Here is a 17,755-nt window from a genome sequence, read left to right as displayed (position 1 = left end):
AAAACCAAAACAAACAACAACAACAAAAAAGAAAACATGGTACTGATGTAAAAACAGACATAAAGCCCAATGGAATAGAATAGAAAATACAAATGTATGGTCACCTTATCTTTGACATAGGTGCCAAGAGCATAAGATGGAGAAGACAGCATTACAAATGGTTTTAGGTAAACCAGATAGTCTTTTGAAGAAGAATGAAACTAGATCCCTATATATCATCATGCACAATATTCAATTCAACGTGGTTGAAGAAGCTAGGAATTAGATAAAAACTGTGCAACTGACAGAAGAAAATAGGGCCAACAACATATACAGGCAGGCACTCAATTCCTTAATGAGATCCATAAAGTACAAGAAATAAAACCAAGAATCAATAAGTGGGATGGTACCACATTAAAAAGTTTCAATAGAACAATAAAAACAATTAAAAGTGTCAAAAGAGAGCCTACAGAACATGAGAAAATCATTGACAATTATTATTTCAGTAGTGGGTTAATATACAGAAAAACTTAACACCAAAAAATATGAATAACAATCAATAAGTGGGCAAATGAACTAAACAGATATGTCTCAAAGGAAGGAGAGTAAATGACTAAAAATATATGAGGAAATGCTCAATAGCATTAATAATTAGGGGAATGCAAATCAAAACTACACTGAGATTTCATCTCACATTGCTTGCAATGGCAACCATCAAGAATATAAGTAGAGTAGAACCACACCAGAGCCCAGGCCCAGGGTGAGGACAACAACCCTCCCCACTGGCCTGTGGTGGAGCTTAGGCCAAGGTTAGGCCAAGGACCACCCGGCTGACCAACAGACCAGGCCTCACCCACCTCCAGCTTGGGACATTGCATCCATTGCTATAGACTTCCCCACACAGTAGCCTACACCTTGAGACAACAGATAGGGCCTGGAGACAACTGCATTTCTGAACAGGCAGCCCACCCTTTCAGCCCCATCTCTGAAGCTGGTTGCATCCATCTTGGGACACCCCCTCTGCTGTCTTGAGTTACCTCCACTTTTGCCGCCACCACCTTTAGTTTAAGTAGCATCCATCATGGGACACCAGCCAGGGAATAGAAGCCCAAACAAAGGTGAGATACAGGTAATCTGCACAGCCACTACAATATTATAGGCTAGAAACTATAGAACCTCAGATCTGCACTACATGAAAGGAAGACACATAGACAATGTGAAAAAACAAGGGAAGAAAGTGCCCCAAACAAAGCAAGATACTACAATAATAGAATCCATGGAGAGCAGAGTTGATGAAATCTCAGAGAAGGAGTTCAGACTGTATATAATTAAAATGGTCTCAGAAACACTATGAACTGATTCCTTTATTCAAGTATTTCCCACCATATGAATCCAGCTTTAGGGGGTTAACTTATCCAGCTTCCATAGCACAGCTGGGACCCAGGAAAAGAACAGCACCTCTCTAATCTGGTTTCTGGGTTGCATCTTCCAAGGGCTAGATGTGAATGTAGATCCAGCCAATGAATCTGCAAAAAGGACTGTCAATTTAAAGTGCCCTAGCATTCAGGTTCATCTGAGATATTTCCCTGGGACAGGAAACTGGCTGCTGGTTTATAGGACTGGGCTAATAAGCAAAGGAGTGAGAATAGACATAAAGCCCTAGTTCCCACCCTTGATTATCAAGAAATCAAAACAAACAAACAGTTCAAGAAGCACCCTTGTGCAGCATCTCAAACCAGGCTGAGGATGTTGGGTGATGCAAAGTATGGCTTAAGACTTCAAAGTAAGCTGTTGAGGTTTCACCAAAACAATGTCCTCATTACAAAGGGATGATAGAAGATAGCTAGCTTTGGGGAAGTGAAGCAGCCCTTTAACATGGCTTCCATGCCACCACATTCTAGTGTTTTAGAAGCTGGTTAACTTTCTCCTTCGAGGGTCTGTGCTAAGTAAAATCTTCATATCACTTTAGTATGAGGTGAGCACTTACATATTCCTCTAGCCAGACTTTCAGGAAGTATAAACATGGCAATAAAGTACAACTGTAGGCTAGCTTCAAAGGCCAGAACCAATCCCTATAATCAGCTCCACGTGGGAAGGCACAGGAGTGTAGATTAATAGTTTAGCAGAACTGATTTAGAAACTGCATCTCACAGTAATAACAAGAGAAGAACAGTCAGAGGGCACTGTAAAAATATGGAGGGAGTGGGGAAAGATTGGCTTAAATAGAAGGGTGTCTATTGAAAGTACACCAGAGTTGGAACAGTGTAGCTCTGGGGTCAAGGAGGTGTTGTTCCTGCTACCATATCAGAAGAACAAAAGAGTTTCCCATGATAAGCCCAGAAAACAATTTTCTAGCAACTTAATGGCTTTTCTGGAAAGCCTGTTAGGACAATGTGTAGAAGTTGTTCAGTTACTTTACAGACCATTAAAAGGTAGATCACAAATATAGATTTGTCCAATGGAAAAACATTAAGGATAATTTCTAGAATTGTAGATCTAGCTTTTATAGTGACTGATGGGAGAACATGGGCCAGGTCACCCATCTCTGCCTACTGCACTGTTCCGATTTGTCCAATTCAAAAGAGTTGATGAACTTTCTACCTCTGACCTGTCATGCATGATTTTCTGTGGAAAAATCTAGCATTATCCTTGACTCACAGGAAAATCAGGATGGTATGAGTTGCATTATGGTGATATTCAATTTCTGACAATGCTACAAACTACTTCTAATTTCTGTTTTCTACAGTTGAATCTAGAGACTGGATATTTTTTAAGCCATGGGTTGTCGATACTTGGGTCAGCAAGGCTGTCTTCTACTCTAATGTTAGCCCCAGGTTTTTATCTTTATTTTTAATAGGGCTTGTAGGAAAATTTCAGTAACTTAGTTTCAACCATATGTAAAAATCAGATGAATTTTTTATGTATACATTGCACATTCTCTGTCTTATAAATTTGCATTAATTAATTTACATGCATTTATTTCTGTACAAAACCTCAGTTTAAATCAAGACAGTTCAACCTTAGCTGCCTGCTCATAGACAGACTTTATCAGAGGAAAGAAGAATGCCTTTATCACTCCACTTTTCCCCAAGGAATAGGAAAATGAAAAATAATGCAAATTAGTTGAAAAGAAAAGAAAAGAATGAAGACATTTTCTGCACAATATAAGACAACGAAAGTGGTTTAGGAGATTCTGAAAACAATAGTTAGAAGGGCTGAGTTAGTGTGAACAGTAACAAATGGTCTCCAGTCAATCTCATGTAACCTTAGTCCACATTAATAGCTGTGTAAAACCCAAAGCAATAGAAGTGGTAATCTTATATTCCTCTTCTTGGGTTAGACTCCATTTAACAATGTGCAATCTGTTCTGAATTCACATATTTTAAAATGTTTTCTTCTACTCATCAAAATGATCATAGTAATAGTTCATGGTAAGTAATTTGAAATGTAAATGAAAGAATGAAGGAGATAATAAACATATGGTTGCTGAGGTACTACTGTTAAAGTCCTGATGTATTATTTCCTTATGAATTTCCTTTTTTTCCCCTATGAGTGTGTGTGTGTGTGTGTGTGTGTGTGTGTGTGTTTGTGTTTGCATATGTGTTTCCAAAATTTGAGGTCATGAAGCACATTGAATTTTTGTAATCCCTTTTTACTAAACTTTTCACATAATATATATTAAGCAAGTTCCCATGTCAATATACTTCAGTACCATGATTCAAGTAATTTTATAGTATGCGTTCATTTAACCATTCCACTACTATTGATCATTTAGGTAATTAACTTCTCATGATTATGAATAGCATTGCAATGAGAACTCTTACGCATAAATTTACTTGCACCTCTAATTATATATTTAGGTTATTTTTCTAAAAATAAAACTACTGGGTCAAAAGGGTATGAATATTTTTAAAGTAAGGAAAATAATATTATCACTCATAACACCAGCTGGGCATTCAGTTTTATCTGTACTTAATTCACTAGACCCTATGTTAAAAACTAATGAAAACAAAACTAAATCAAATCTTATCATTGTCATGAAGGGACTTACAGTCTGGGGGAAGAGACATATAAGTAAACACACAATAGTATTACAGTGTAATCATTGTTATGAAGTAAATATTCATGGGATATTTGAAAAAAAGGAGGGCTCAAGAAAGGTGCAGTGATGGTTACTTCTAAAACATGTCAGATAGAGCACTAATCTCTAAGATATATAAAGAATTCAAAAAACTTAACACCAACAAAACAACCCAATAAATAAATGGTCCAAGGAACTGAACAGACAGTTCTCAGAAAAAGATATACACTCAACCAACAAATATATGAAAAAATGTTCAACATCTCTAGTAATTAGAGAAATATAAATCAAAACTACTCTAAGATTTCATCTCATGCCAGTCAGAAGGGCAGTTATCAAGAATACAGACAATAAAAATGTTAGCGATGATGTGGGAAAAAGGAACACTCATACATTACTGGTGGAACTGCAAGTTGGTGCAACCAATCTGGAAAGCAGTATGGAGATTCCTTAGAAAATTTGGAATGAAACCACCATTTGACCCAGCTATCCCACTCCTTCATCAATATCCAAAGTATTTAAAATCAGCATATTATAGTAACACAGCCACATTAGTGTTCATAGCACCTCAATTCACAGTAGCTAAACAGTGGAAACAACCTAGATGCCCTTCAACAGATGAATGGATAAAGAAAAATTGTGGTATATATACACAATGGAATATTAGTCAGAATTCAAAGAGAATAAAATTATGACATTTTCAGGTAAAGGGATGGAGTTGAAGAGTATCATGCTAAGCAAAGTAAGCCAATTCCAAAAAACCAAAGGCTGAATTTTCTCTTTGATAAGTGGATACTGACCATAATGGGGAGTGGGGAGGCATGCAAAAAACAAAGGAATTTTGATTGGGCAAAGGGAAGGGACAGGTGGGAGGGAGCATTGGTGCATCAAAGATGGTGGAATGAGATGGACATCATTAACCTAAGTACATGTATGACTGCATGTATCGTGTGATACTACATCATGTACAACCAGAGAAATGAAAAGTTATGTTGCGGTTGTGTACAATGAATCAAAATGCATTCTACTGTCATATATACCTAATTAAAATAAATTAATTAATTTTTAAAAAGTTTGAAAGGTGTAATGCAGACTAGGTTGATTCTCCCTAGGGCTTTGATGACATGGATTTTTGACTGAGCCTTCCCCGGGAAGAAGAGACAGTAATGAATTCAGCCTCCTGAGAAGCACTGACATAGGTGAATGAGAATAAGAAAATGAAGGTTCTGACAAAGTTTAGAATGGATCAGTACCTAAAGTAGAAAGTGCTGTGGTAATAAAAGTGTTAGATTAAGTAATATCCATGTTAGATACATTTAAGTTGTAAGACTCAGAGCTAGGTAAAATGTCCTCTGGGCTTGAGACATTGGTTGTGAGGTTTAAGGAGAAGAGAGTAGAGAGTACATTCCTGCAAAACTCAAGCAGAGTAAATAAATCCAATGGGCACCTATCAATGTATGATACAGCCCCCAAAAGCTGACTAACATCATGACTTTGACAAGGAGAGAGGGGAAAGTTGAGAGAGATGGCCTGCGACAAAAGTTTTAAATAGTAAATTTTAACCTTTGTTCCCTGTTTACCACACTGCCACCATTTTCCACCATCACTATATTCTCTACAAGTGCTATATTTTTCCTTTGAAATACTTCTGCAATTTGTAATTACATGCTTATCTGTGAATCTTTTTTCATTATCTACTCCATTGTATTGAGAATGCTCTGAATATAAGCAATAGTGTTCAGATCTCTATTCATAGAACTTAACACAATTCTAGGTACATATTGAATGAATGAATGGCATGTCTATGGACCAATAAATCCAAAGAAAGGTACATCCCTGAGGTCTTAGGAAGAAGAGGTATAGGTATGTTAATCAGACTTTTTGGCAGATAATTTCTCAAGGTTTTATTTGATAGACATTTTGACATTAATCATCCTCAAAACAACCATTAAGTATGAACTTAAGCCCCTATCTCTCACCCTACACAAAACTCAACTCAAAGTGGATCAAGGACCTAGGAATTAGACAAGAGTCCCTGCACCTAATAGAAGAAAACGTAGGCTCAAATCTTCATCATGTCAGCTTAAGACCTGACTTCCTTAGCAAGACTCCTAAAGCACAAGTAATAAAATCAAGAATCAATAAATGGGATGAATTCAAACTAAAAAGCTTCTTCTCGTCAACAGAAACAATCAATACCATGAAGACAGAGCTTACAGAGCGGGAGAAAATCTTTAGCACATGCACATCAGATAGAACACTAATCTCCAGAATACATGAAAAACTCAAAAAAATTAACACCAAAATAACAAAAAACCCAATCAATAAATGGGATAAGGAACTGAGCAAACACTTCACAGAAGATATATAATTAATCCACAAATATATGAAAAAATGTTCAAAATCTCTAGTAATTAGAGAAATGCAAATCAAAACTACTCTATGATTCCATCTCACTCCAGTCAGAATGGCAGTTATCAAGAATAAAGAAAATAAATTTTGGTGAGGATGTGGGGGAAAAGGCACACTCATACATTGCTGGTGGGACTGCAAATTGGTGCAACCACTCTGGAAAGCAGTATGGAAATTCCTTAGAAAACTTGAAATGGAACCACCATTTGACCCAGCTATCCCTCTCCGCACCACATCCACTACAAGAGTACACATTTTTTCCAGCATTCACCAGTCTATATCACACATTATATTGGGACACAGGAAGCCACAAGCTAAAACAATAAGCGTTGGCTTTTTTTGCTTTTTTTTTCTCATTCTGAAAGATTGTTGTGTAGCTGTGTGGGTATGAGTGTGTATGTTCTCACTGGGCAATACTTAAAGCTCAGCCAAGTAACAGCAAATCTCATCTGATACCTGATCTAACCCCACCTAAGCCTCAAAAGTACTTCAGCACACAGAATTGGGGAGACACAAATTCTAAACCAACAACCAGATTTCAAGGAAGAACAACCAGAGAGAAACTTCAAGTTCCACTCCTGGATACCTACTCATATATAAAAAACATAGAAGTCCAAGAACAACAACAACAAAAAAGATAACTACACAACAAAAGAAACACATATGAAAGAGAAAGGGAATCCATCTCAATTGATATGCACACAGGAGACCTCTAAAAACGTGAGGAAACAGGCAACAAATCTTCCACAAAAATTTGCAGCCCTTCAACAAAGCATCCACAGATATGGATGTGGATTGAATTCTGGAGAAAAAATATAAAAAACTGATTACAAAAATGTTCAGTGAATGAAAAAACTCATAAGGAATGAGTTAAGAGAGTAACTATACAAAATAAAGGAAATTTTAAAAAATAATAAATATAATAAAAAGAAAATGAACAGGATTCCTATAAAAGATACAATAAATCAAATTAAAAATTTACTTGGAAGTATTAACAATAGGTTAGATTGTGTAGAAAAAAAGAACTTCAGCTTTGAAGACAGAACTTTAGGACTTGAAGACAATATATAAAATTTAATATTCAGTATGTAATAAAGGAAAATGATTTTAAAAACACCATGATCAGAATATACAAGAACTCTGGGACAGCATCAAGAGAACAAATCAGAGAGTAACAGAAGAGAAGATGGAGGTATAGGCTAAAGGCATTAAAAATATTTTCAATGAGACAGTAATAAAAAACGTCCTCTTTTCAGAAATGAAATAGACATCAAATACAGGAGACATTCAGGACCCCACATAGAGCAGATCAGGAAAAAAGTTCTCCAAGACACATAATAATCAAAATGTCTAACATAGAAATAAAGAAAGGATATTAAGGGCTGGGCATGTGGCTCAAGCGGTAGCATGCTTGCCTGGCATGCGTGAGGCCCAGGTTCGATCCTCAGCACCACATACAAACAAAGACGTTGTGTCTGTCAAGAACTAAAAAATAAATATTAAAAAAAATTCTTTCTCTCTCTCTCTCTCTCTCTCTCTCTCTCTCTCTCTCTCTCTCTCTCTTAAAAAAAAAGAAAGAATATTAAATGATTCAAGAGATAAACATCAGGTCACACTCAGAGGCAAAGCAATAAGGCTCACTCCTTACTTCTCCTCTCAGACTTTAAAATCAAGGAGGGACTAGAATGAAAAGTTCTAATCTCTAAAAGAAAACAACAATTGAGTTTGTTATACCCAGCAAATCCCTCTTTCAAATTCAATGGAGAAATAAAAATTATCCATGACAAGGATAAAAAAAAAAAAAAAGAAATCCTGACCACCCAACCAACACTACAAAGAATACTCAAATATATACACAGAGAACTTGAAAACAATTCACTCTGAGAATTAAAAATATTTTAATGCCACAAGTAGATGAAGGTCACTAGAAAAGTAACCCAAATAAAAATAATCAAGATAGAATTAAAGACATCACACAGGTCAAAATGACAGGAAACCATAACACATATCCATAATAACACTGAATATAAATGGTCTGAACTCCCAAAGACATAAATTATCAGAATGGATCAAAAAACAAGATCCACTATATGATGTTTGCAAGAGAATCATCTCACAGGCAAAGGTACCCACAGGATGAAAGTGAAAGGATGGAAAATGTATTCATGCAAAAATGGAATTCAAAAACAAGCAGCAGCAGCCAGTCTCATATCTGACAAAATAGATTTCAAGCGAAAATTAATCAGAAGAGACAAAGAATGCCACTACATTCTGGGAAAGGGAACAAACCAACAAGGGATAACACAAAATTGTATATATGCCCCAAATGTCAGTTCATCTAATTATATTAAAAATACATTTCTTGTCATTAAATCCCAGATAGACTTCAATAAACGAATACTGGGTGATTTAAACATACTCGTATCACCCCAAATAAAATCAATAAAGATATTTCTGACCTAAAGAATACTCTAAATCAAATGTGCATAACAGACATCTACAGAATATTTAATCCAAATTTGTACACGTGGAAAAATGAGAATTCATACCCTATTTGAATCAAATGTATGATATGTCAAGATCATTGTATTGTCTTGAGCAACTAATTAAAAAAGAATAAAGTGAAATATTATGACGAAAAAAAAAATCTGAATGTACCTTTTCCTCAGCAACTCATGGAACCTTTTCCAAAATAGACCATACTCAAGGTCACTGTGTAAATCTTAGCAAATCCCATGCATTCTATCAGATCATAATGGATTGACTAGAAATCAACAGCAAGAAAAATAACAAAAACCACATAAACAAATGGACATCAAGCAATACTCTTTTAAAAGAAGAATGAATCTTAAAATAAATGAGAAAAAATGGAGAAATTATTTGAAACAAGTGAGAAGAAAGTCTTTGGAATGAGATGATATCATTACCCTAAGTACATGTATGAAGACACAAATGGTGTGATTTTAATTTGGGTACAACCAGAGATATGAAAAATTGTGCTCTATATGTGTAATATGAATTGCAATGCATTCTACAGTCATACATAACAAATTAAAATTAATTAATTAATTAAATTGATTAAAGAAAGAAAGATGCTTCATTGGAGTTTCAAAATCAGGGGAAAATGTTGGAGAACCTAGTGATAGAAGGATTTTTCCTTAACTTTACAAAGGCTATGGTGAAATCAAAGATAGCATCACCCTGAATGGAAAAAAAAAAAACCCTGAAAATATTTCCTCTAAAACCAGGAAGAAGACAACGATATCCACTCTCACCAAACCTATTCAATATAGTTCCTGAACCTGTAAACAAAGCAATCAGGCATGAGAAAGAATTTAAAGGGATAAAAATAGGAAAAGAAGCCAAACTATCTCTGTTTGCTGCTTACAGGATCCTATATATAAAAGACCCAAAAACTCCACCAGAAGACTTCTGGATGTGAATGAATTCACCAGAATATAAGAAAATAAGCTCAACATTCATAAATCAATACTTTTCCTGTACTCTAACAGTGTTTCTACTGAGAAAGAAATCAGGAAAACCATTTCCTTCGCAATAACCTTAAAAATTAAATAAAATTACAAAGGAATAAATCAAATCAGGGAAGTGAAAAATCCTTCACAATGAAAATTATATAAAATTGTAGAAATAAACTGAATAAAAACCTTAAAAGATGGAAAGACCTACCTCCCTGCTCCTGAATAGATAGAAATAAAATTATAATTGCCATACTACCAAAAGTAACAGATAATTTCAACACAATCTCCATCAAAATATTAATGACATTCTTCACAGAACTAGAAAGAAACAGTTCTTAAATTCATTCGGAAAAATAAAAGACCCAAAATAGCCAAAGCAATTCTGACACCAACATAATAATAACCCAATGAATAAATGAGCAAAAGAAATTTCTCAAAAGAAGAAACACAAATGGCCAAAAAATATACAAAAAAGCTTTCAAAATATCTAGCAATCAAGGAAATTAAAATAAAAAACTTTTAAAGACTTCATCTCTTGTCAGTATAACAATTAGCAAGAATACAAATAACCATAAATACTGGCAAATAGGTCTCACATAGATGGTAGGACTGAAAATTTGTACAACCACTGTTGAGATCAATATGGAGATTCCTCAGAAAGCTAAGAGTAGAATGACATTATGACCCAGTTATCCCACTCCTTATTATGTATCTAAAAGTTCTAAAATCAGTGTAAAATAGGGATGCAGGCACATCAGTATTTATAGCAATTCAATCCACAATAGCTAAGTTATGGAACCAGTCTAATTGCCTGCCCCTCAACAACAACAAAAACAATTTCTTTATGTATAAAATTTTTCTCAACCATTTCATACATTTACAGGGAATTGCCATAGTTTCTTTCTTTTTTATGGCTGATGATTCAGGATTGAAATTGAATAAGTTATATTCCATGAATATATCAATATGTCAAAAAGAGCCCATTATTATATATATAACTACAACACAATTATAAAAACATTTAAAAATAAATAAACACACAAAGAAGGATACTTGGGAAACACACAAATATGTGAAAATTTAACACACTCTTCAATAACCAATTGGCCAAAGGGAAAACATCATAAAGGAAATTAAATATACATTGGGATACACGAAAGAGAAAATACAACATGCCAAAACATTATGGGATACAGTTAAAGCAGTGCTTATAAGGACATTTTTAGCTATGGTTTCAGAAAAAGAATATCATATAAATAAATCACAAATTAAGTCATTCAAACATACACACAACTCTATATAATTTACCACTATAATTTATAATTGACAAAAATTAAGTAAAGTACACTACAGAGGAACTCAAATCAACATGAAAAAAATAGAGAGCACTTGTTAAGTTAGCTACACTCTTAAACAGAAAAGAGAATATAAATAATTTTAATTTGTAACTCTTCTCCTAAGGAATTTGGAAAACAACAGCATAAAAGCAATTATATAACTGTGTTTCTTGGCTGTATTAGAGTAATTCTTTAATTATAATAAGAGAATAAAAGAAGAGTGGAGGTAATGGAGGTATACTGGAACAAATTGTTTTTATAAAATTCATTGAATATAAACTAGTTTGTTATAAATTGACTAGATAAATCACTAATAAAATAACTCAAACACTACAGTGAAGAAAATTGGTATGGTAGAAAATAGTTAACACAAAAAAGTCAGTAATAGAAGAATTTAGGAACAAAAAAATACATAAGATATATAGCATACAAATAGCAAAATGACATATATAAGGCCAATATTATCACCAATTTCATGAAATGTGAACTAATTCAACACTCCAAATGCAGAAGTTGGCATAATGGGCTAAAATAACATGATCCATATAAAGCTGTCTGCATGATGCATTTTGGATTCATAAACATAGTGTGAAAATAGAAAATGGAGAAAATACACTATAAATACATTAAATAAAATTTGGAATACTAATACAAATATCAAGCTAAATAATTTGTGACATATAATTGTTATTATAGATAGGCAAAGACATTTTATAATGATAAGAGAACTTTAATCAGAAAGATATAACAATTATATATGTATATATATATATATAAATAATTCATATATATGATATATATTAATATATATAATTCATATATATATATATATATGAATAATGGCAGAGTCTTAGTTATATGCTTAGTTATATGAAGGAACTACTAACAGGTGAAGAAAGAAATAGATAAATCAGCAATAGTAGTTGCCATCTTAATAAAGTGTGCCACTGGCAAAAAGATGTGTGGATCAATGGAATGTAAGAAAGATTAGAGGAACAGAACCATTGATATAAATTGATTTTTGACAAAAGTACTAAGGGAATTTAGTGGGAAAGGATATTCTTTTCAACAAATTGTATTGAGAGTACTGAAAGTATTGGATATTCTTAGAAAAACAAAATTTCAACTGGATACAAAGTAACTTGATATTGACCATCAGCACAATTGTGAAAGCTAAATCTACATAATTCCTAGAAATAGGAGGGAATCTTAGTGACTTTGGGAAATTATTTCTTAAATAAAATACAGAAAGTATAAAATATTAAGAAAATACAAATAAATTGTGATTCACAAAATTAAACATTTTGGGTCTTCAGAAAACATATAGGAAAAGAAAGAAGTAAGCCACAATCAAGAGAATGTATTTGTAAACCCTACATACAATGAAGAACATAGGTCTAGAATATAGAATATACTTTGCAACACAAAGAAAAACAACGAATAAAATTGGGGGAAATAACTGAATAAACACTTCAGCAAAAGGGCTACCGATAGCAAGTGAACACACATAAATATATCCTACATTTTTAGTGATTGAACAAATTCAATTTAAAGCCACAAAAAGGATACCACTACTTTCTTATTAGAATGTTTAAATAATAAAGGCAGATCATAGCATGTTTGACAAGGACATAAAGGAACTAAAGTTATCTTCCATTGTTAATGTAAATTAAAAATCTTGAAGTCACTCTGGAAAATGTTTGGCAGTTTCCTTAAAGTTAAATTTATACCTACTACCACATTACTCAAACATTCCCTTATTGCACTCATAGGATTTTCCAAGAGGAAAAGAAGTATATTCCCATGAAAAGACTTGTACACAAATGTATATAGAAGCATTGAAATAGCCAAAAACTAGAAATAATCTAGATTTTTGTCAAGAGATGCATGAATACACATATTTCAACACATCCATATGATAGGATACTACTCAGCAATATAAAGAAATGAACATTACTGCATAACACAACATGGATGAATCTTAACAATTATTTTGAGTAAAAGAAACCAAACAGTGCATACTGTTATATATATATATATATATATATATATATATATATATATATATATATATATAATATTCTGAAAAATGTAAGACTAATCTATACTGACAGAAAGCAGATCCATATTTGTCTAGGGGTGGGACTGAGATAACAGGGAATGATGGGGCAAATTATTACAAAAAGATATGAAAGCAAGTAATATATTCATTATCTTGATGGTAGTGATGGTTTCATAGGTGCATGCATGAAAGTGTATCAAATTCTGTAATATAAATAGGTGCATTTTATTGCACATCATCACTCCTCAGTAAAGCTCTTTTGAAAAAAGGTATACATCTAACAGTACCTAGCAATACAGCATTTGTCAACATTCTATTACTATATCAGTAAATACTCAGAAGAGAGATGAATCCAAACATTCACATGAAAATAATGTGTCTATAATTTAAGAATATGGTAAAAAAAAAAGCTTCATTTAATTCAAGTTTAATTTTAAAATAACATACTTAGGCATTATAATATAATACAATTTGCCTCATGAACACGAAGTAAGAATATGCCTAAACTTTTACCTGTTCTCCTTTTCTGACTCAGAGATCTAGTTTCTATAACAACTATTAAACTAAATCACGTGAAAATAATCATATTGACCATCTTCAACCTTTCAGAAAAGCAATTTCAAATGCTTCAACCTAATAAAAACTTGAACAACATTTCCTCTACAAAAATAAAAATACTACAATATATCATTTTTTCTACATCTAGATAGAGTGCCTTCTAGAGAATAAATGTTCAAAAAGTGGGAGTAATGACAAAGGTGCTTAATTCATTGTATTCTGAGCATTCTTTTCTCCATAGGTAAAACATTCTAAGCAGGGGCATATGAAAAATACTGATGTAATAAAACTCTAGGAATTGTAATTCTTATACTCAACCCGAGAATAAGGAAGTGGGATATGAAAATATGTTGTTTCATAGTGAATGCATACTAGAAACATAATTGAACTGGAAACTGTATGTTAGCCTTCCTTATAGCATTAGCACTGAGAAACCACATGAGTAGTCACAGAGTAATGCAAAAGGTAAGCCATACCACTAGATTTTTGTTTTATTTTTAAGACATATACTTAGTCTAAAGATCACTCATCTTGTTTAAGGTGATTTTTTTCATGAGTAAGAGAGGCAGAGAAAAATGAACATTGAAATGGACCTATGAAAGCACACACAAAGATATTTAGATGAATCCAAGAAAAAGGTTAACTCTGAAAATAATCCACTGTGGAATCCAGAAGAAAATTTCTGTATCTATAATGAGCATGCAAGAAGATGAGTAGCAAAAAAGAAACAAGACAACATATCAATAGAGAGAACAAAAATAAAGATGAAAATGTATCAAGTTGAAAGAAAATAGGGAGTGAATGAAATTGGGAAGAATTTCCAGGAGACTAAAATTAAATAATATGGGCTGGGATTGTGGCTCAGTGGTAGAGTGTTCTGCTAACATGTGCAAGGTCCTGGGTTCAATCCTCAGCACCACATAAAAATAAATAAAATAAAGGTAGTGTGTTCAACTACAACTAAAAAAATATTAAAAAATAAAATAATAATAATATAATTGACATACCCATTGGAAGTAGTGAGAATATGGTTGGAATTGTGTTGAATGCAGTCAGTGACGTGAAAAAAAATCTTAAGAAGTTCTCCTAGAATTAAAAGTGACATGGCAATTATATAAAACATTGTAAAATAATAATTGTAGATAAGTAGAAAGTAAATATTAAGCAGAGTAAGTAATGAAAGAAATAGCAAAAAATAATACCCCACCACAACAAACTGTTCCAGATTGTACAAATTGCCCCCAAATTTTACATAATTCAACAAGAATCAAGTACAATAATAGTAATAATATCAAAAGAAATAAAAATCTATACTTCAACACTTCTTTGTTAAAGTTGAAAATGTTAATATTAAACAAATCAAAAAGATTCCAGATTAGGAAGAATAAAAAGAGCTGAGCTTTTATGTAAGAGAAAAGAAAACGCATTTGACAATTTAACTTTTCACTAGGAACATTGAATGCCACAAGTCAGTGGCATCACATATTTAAGTTTTTGTGGAAAATAGTTTTGAACTTAAAAATTTATTTCCAGCCAAACTAATAATAGTATATGAGAGTAGAACAAAGAAGCGTTCAGATATGTAAATATCAGAGATGTTCAGGCCCTTGTTATACAATAAATACTTGAACACAAAAATTCAGGAAAGGAAAATGTGAGCTCAAGACATTATAATGAACACCAAAGTCAATATAAATTAGTGTAAGTTTCAATAATGTTTAAAAAGTCCTAACAATTCCAAAATTAAGTCCTGTATTATTACAACATGAAAGGGCTGGAGAACAAGTGAGAGCATGAGAATTGTTTTAATTTCTCAGCTTTGAAAGGAAATACAAATTCAAATCTGCTATAATATATTTCAGGATAACTATTCTTATGGTTTGGACTTGGAATGTCTCTCAAAGTTCATGCTTTGAGGGCTGGGTCTGTAGCTCAGTGACAGAGCACTGCCTAGCATGTGTGAGGCACTGGGTTCAATCCTTAGCGCTACATAAAATAAATAGATAGATAGATAGATAAATAAATAAATAAATAAATAAATAAATAAATAAATAAATAAAATAAAGGTATGTTGTCCATCCTCAAATATTAAAAAAAAATAATTAAAAAACATTTATGTTTGGAAGGCTTGGCTCCTAATGCAGCAATATCCAGAAGTGGGGCTTATAGTAAATGATTGATACTGAGGGCTCTACCTTCATCATTAGATCAATCCTATTATTGGATTAAGAATTTGAAGGGGATACAGGGAGGTGGTAGAAACTGTAGTTATGGTTGAAGGCAGCAGTTCATTGGGAGCATGCCCTTGGAGATGAAGTCTTGTCCTTAGCCCCATTCTCTCTCCCTCACTCTCTCTTCTTCCTGGCTGCCATGAGCTAAAAAGTTTTCTACTACCATGCTCTTCTAACATGTGGTTTCTGCTTTGGAGCCAGTCAACCATGAACTGAAACCTCTGAAACGGATGTCTAAAATGAATGTTTTCTCCTCTACTTTGGTCTTCTTGCATATTTTGGTAACAACAATAAAAAGCTAACATAACAATTAATAAAAATTTTACCTATAACTTCCAATCCATTAGAAAGAAAAGAACAGAAAAATCTGATCAATTAATTCAACAAAAGGGAACACGTGTGTGCACATGTATGTATACTATTACATGAAGAAAAATAGCCCAATAAATAGAAAAAAAAGAAAAAAGATACCATCTTTTGGAAAAGATACAAAGAGTTTGAAAATACAGGGTGGAAAAACATGTTAGACAAATGCTAGAATGAAGGAAATAATGAGAGGAAGAGAAAATCAAATATTTAAGCATATTAATATCAGACAATATTAATATCACACACAATAGAATTCAAAGTGAAAGGAATTTAAATAGGAGAATTTTATATTGTGAAAGGAACAATGCTCCAGGAAACTATAATAGACATGATTTTCTATTCAGCTAATGATAGAGTTTTGAAATCTATGAGCAAAGCTGTTGGCAATGCAAAGAACAATGAGCTTATCTAAAAACATGGTTATAAATGTTTCTCAGAGATATAAAAGACTACAATATGATGAAGTGAGAAATTAACATCAAAGGATCAAACCTACGTATACATCCATATAATTGGAAAATAAATGTTTACTTTGCAATTCTTTAAGTAAAAACTATCAAAGTTAAAGTCTAAATTAATTCAATTTGTATTTTCTTTTTGTCTAATATATTTAAACTAAAACTTTCCTCGGTGTTACTTTGCCTACATCACACAGATTTTGACATGCAATGTCATTTATAATGAATTAAAAAGCAAAGAAAAACCTTAAAACATATGCCAAAATATTATTAGTGGCTATTCTGGGAGATGATAGGTTATTTTTTCCATTTAGTTTATTTTTGTCTATTTCCTGAAAAGAGAGAGTAGAATCTTTTTTTAAGGAAGTAAAGTCAAGAGGGTTTTTTTTTTAATATTTTTATTTATTTTTATGTGGTGCTGAGGATCGAACCCAGTGCCTCATGTGTGCAAGGCAAGTGCTCCACCACTGAGACACAACCCCAGCCCCAAGAGTTTTTGTAAATAAATATAGTATAATTATCTGTCTTTGAGGAAAATAAAGGCAATTTATTTGCAGGAACAGTATTTTTATGTCCACTTTTCTAGTTTTCTCTATTTATATACATTTTTTGGCAAATAGTTGGAAAAATAAAACACCTTAATAAAAAATTGAAATGTGAGTATGAAATCATAGTTACTCTTTATGTTATACTCTGATCCTTAGAAATATGTAAGATTCATTGTAGATGACTCTTACAAATATCATGTTGAAGAGAAAAGTAATTCACAAAAGTATACATAAACTATGA

Source organism: Marmota flaviventris, chromosome X, assembly GCF_047511675.1.
Source record: "Marmota flaviventris isolate mMarFla1 chromosome X, mMarFla1.hap1, whole genome shotgun sequence".
NCBI lineage: Eukaryota > Metazoa > Chordata > Mammalia > Rodentia > Sciuridae > Marmota > Marmota flaviventris.
The sequence above is the reverse complement of the archived record's forward strand: the minus strand, read 5'-3'. Positions refer to the sequence as shown.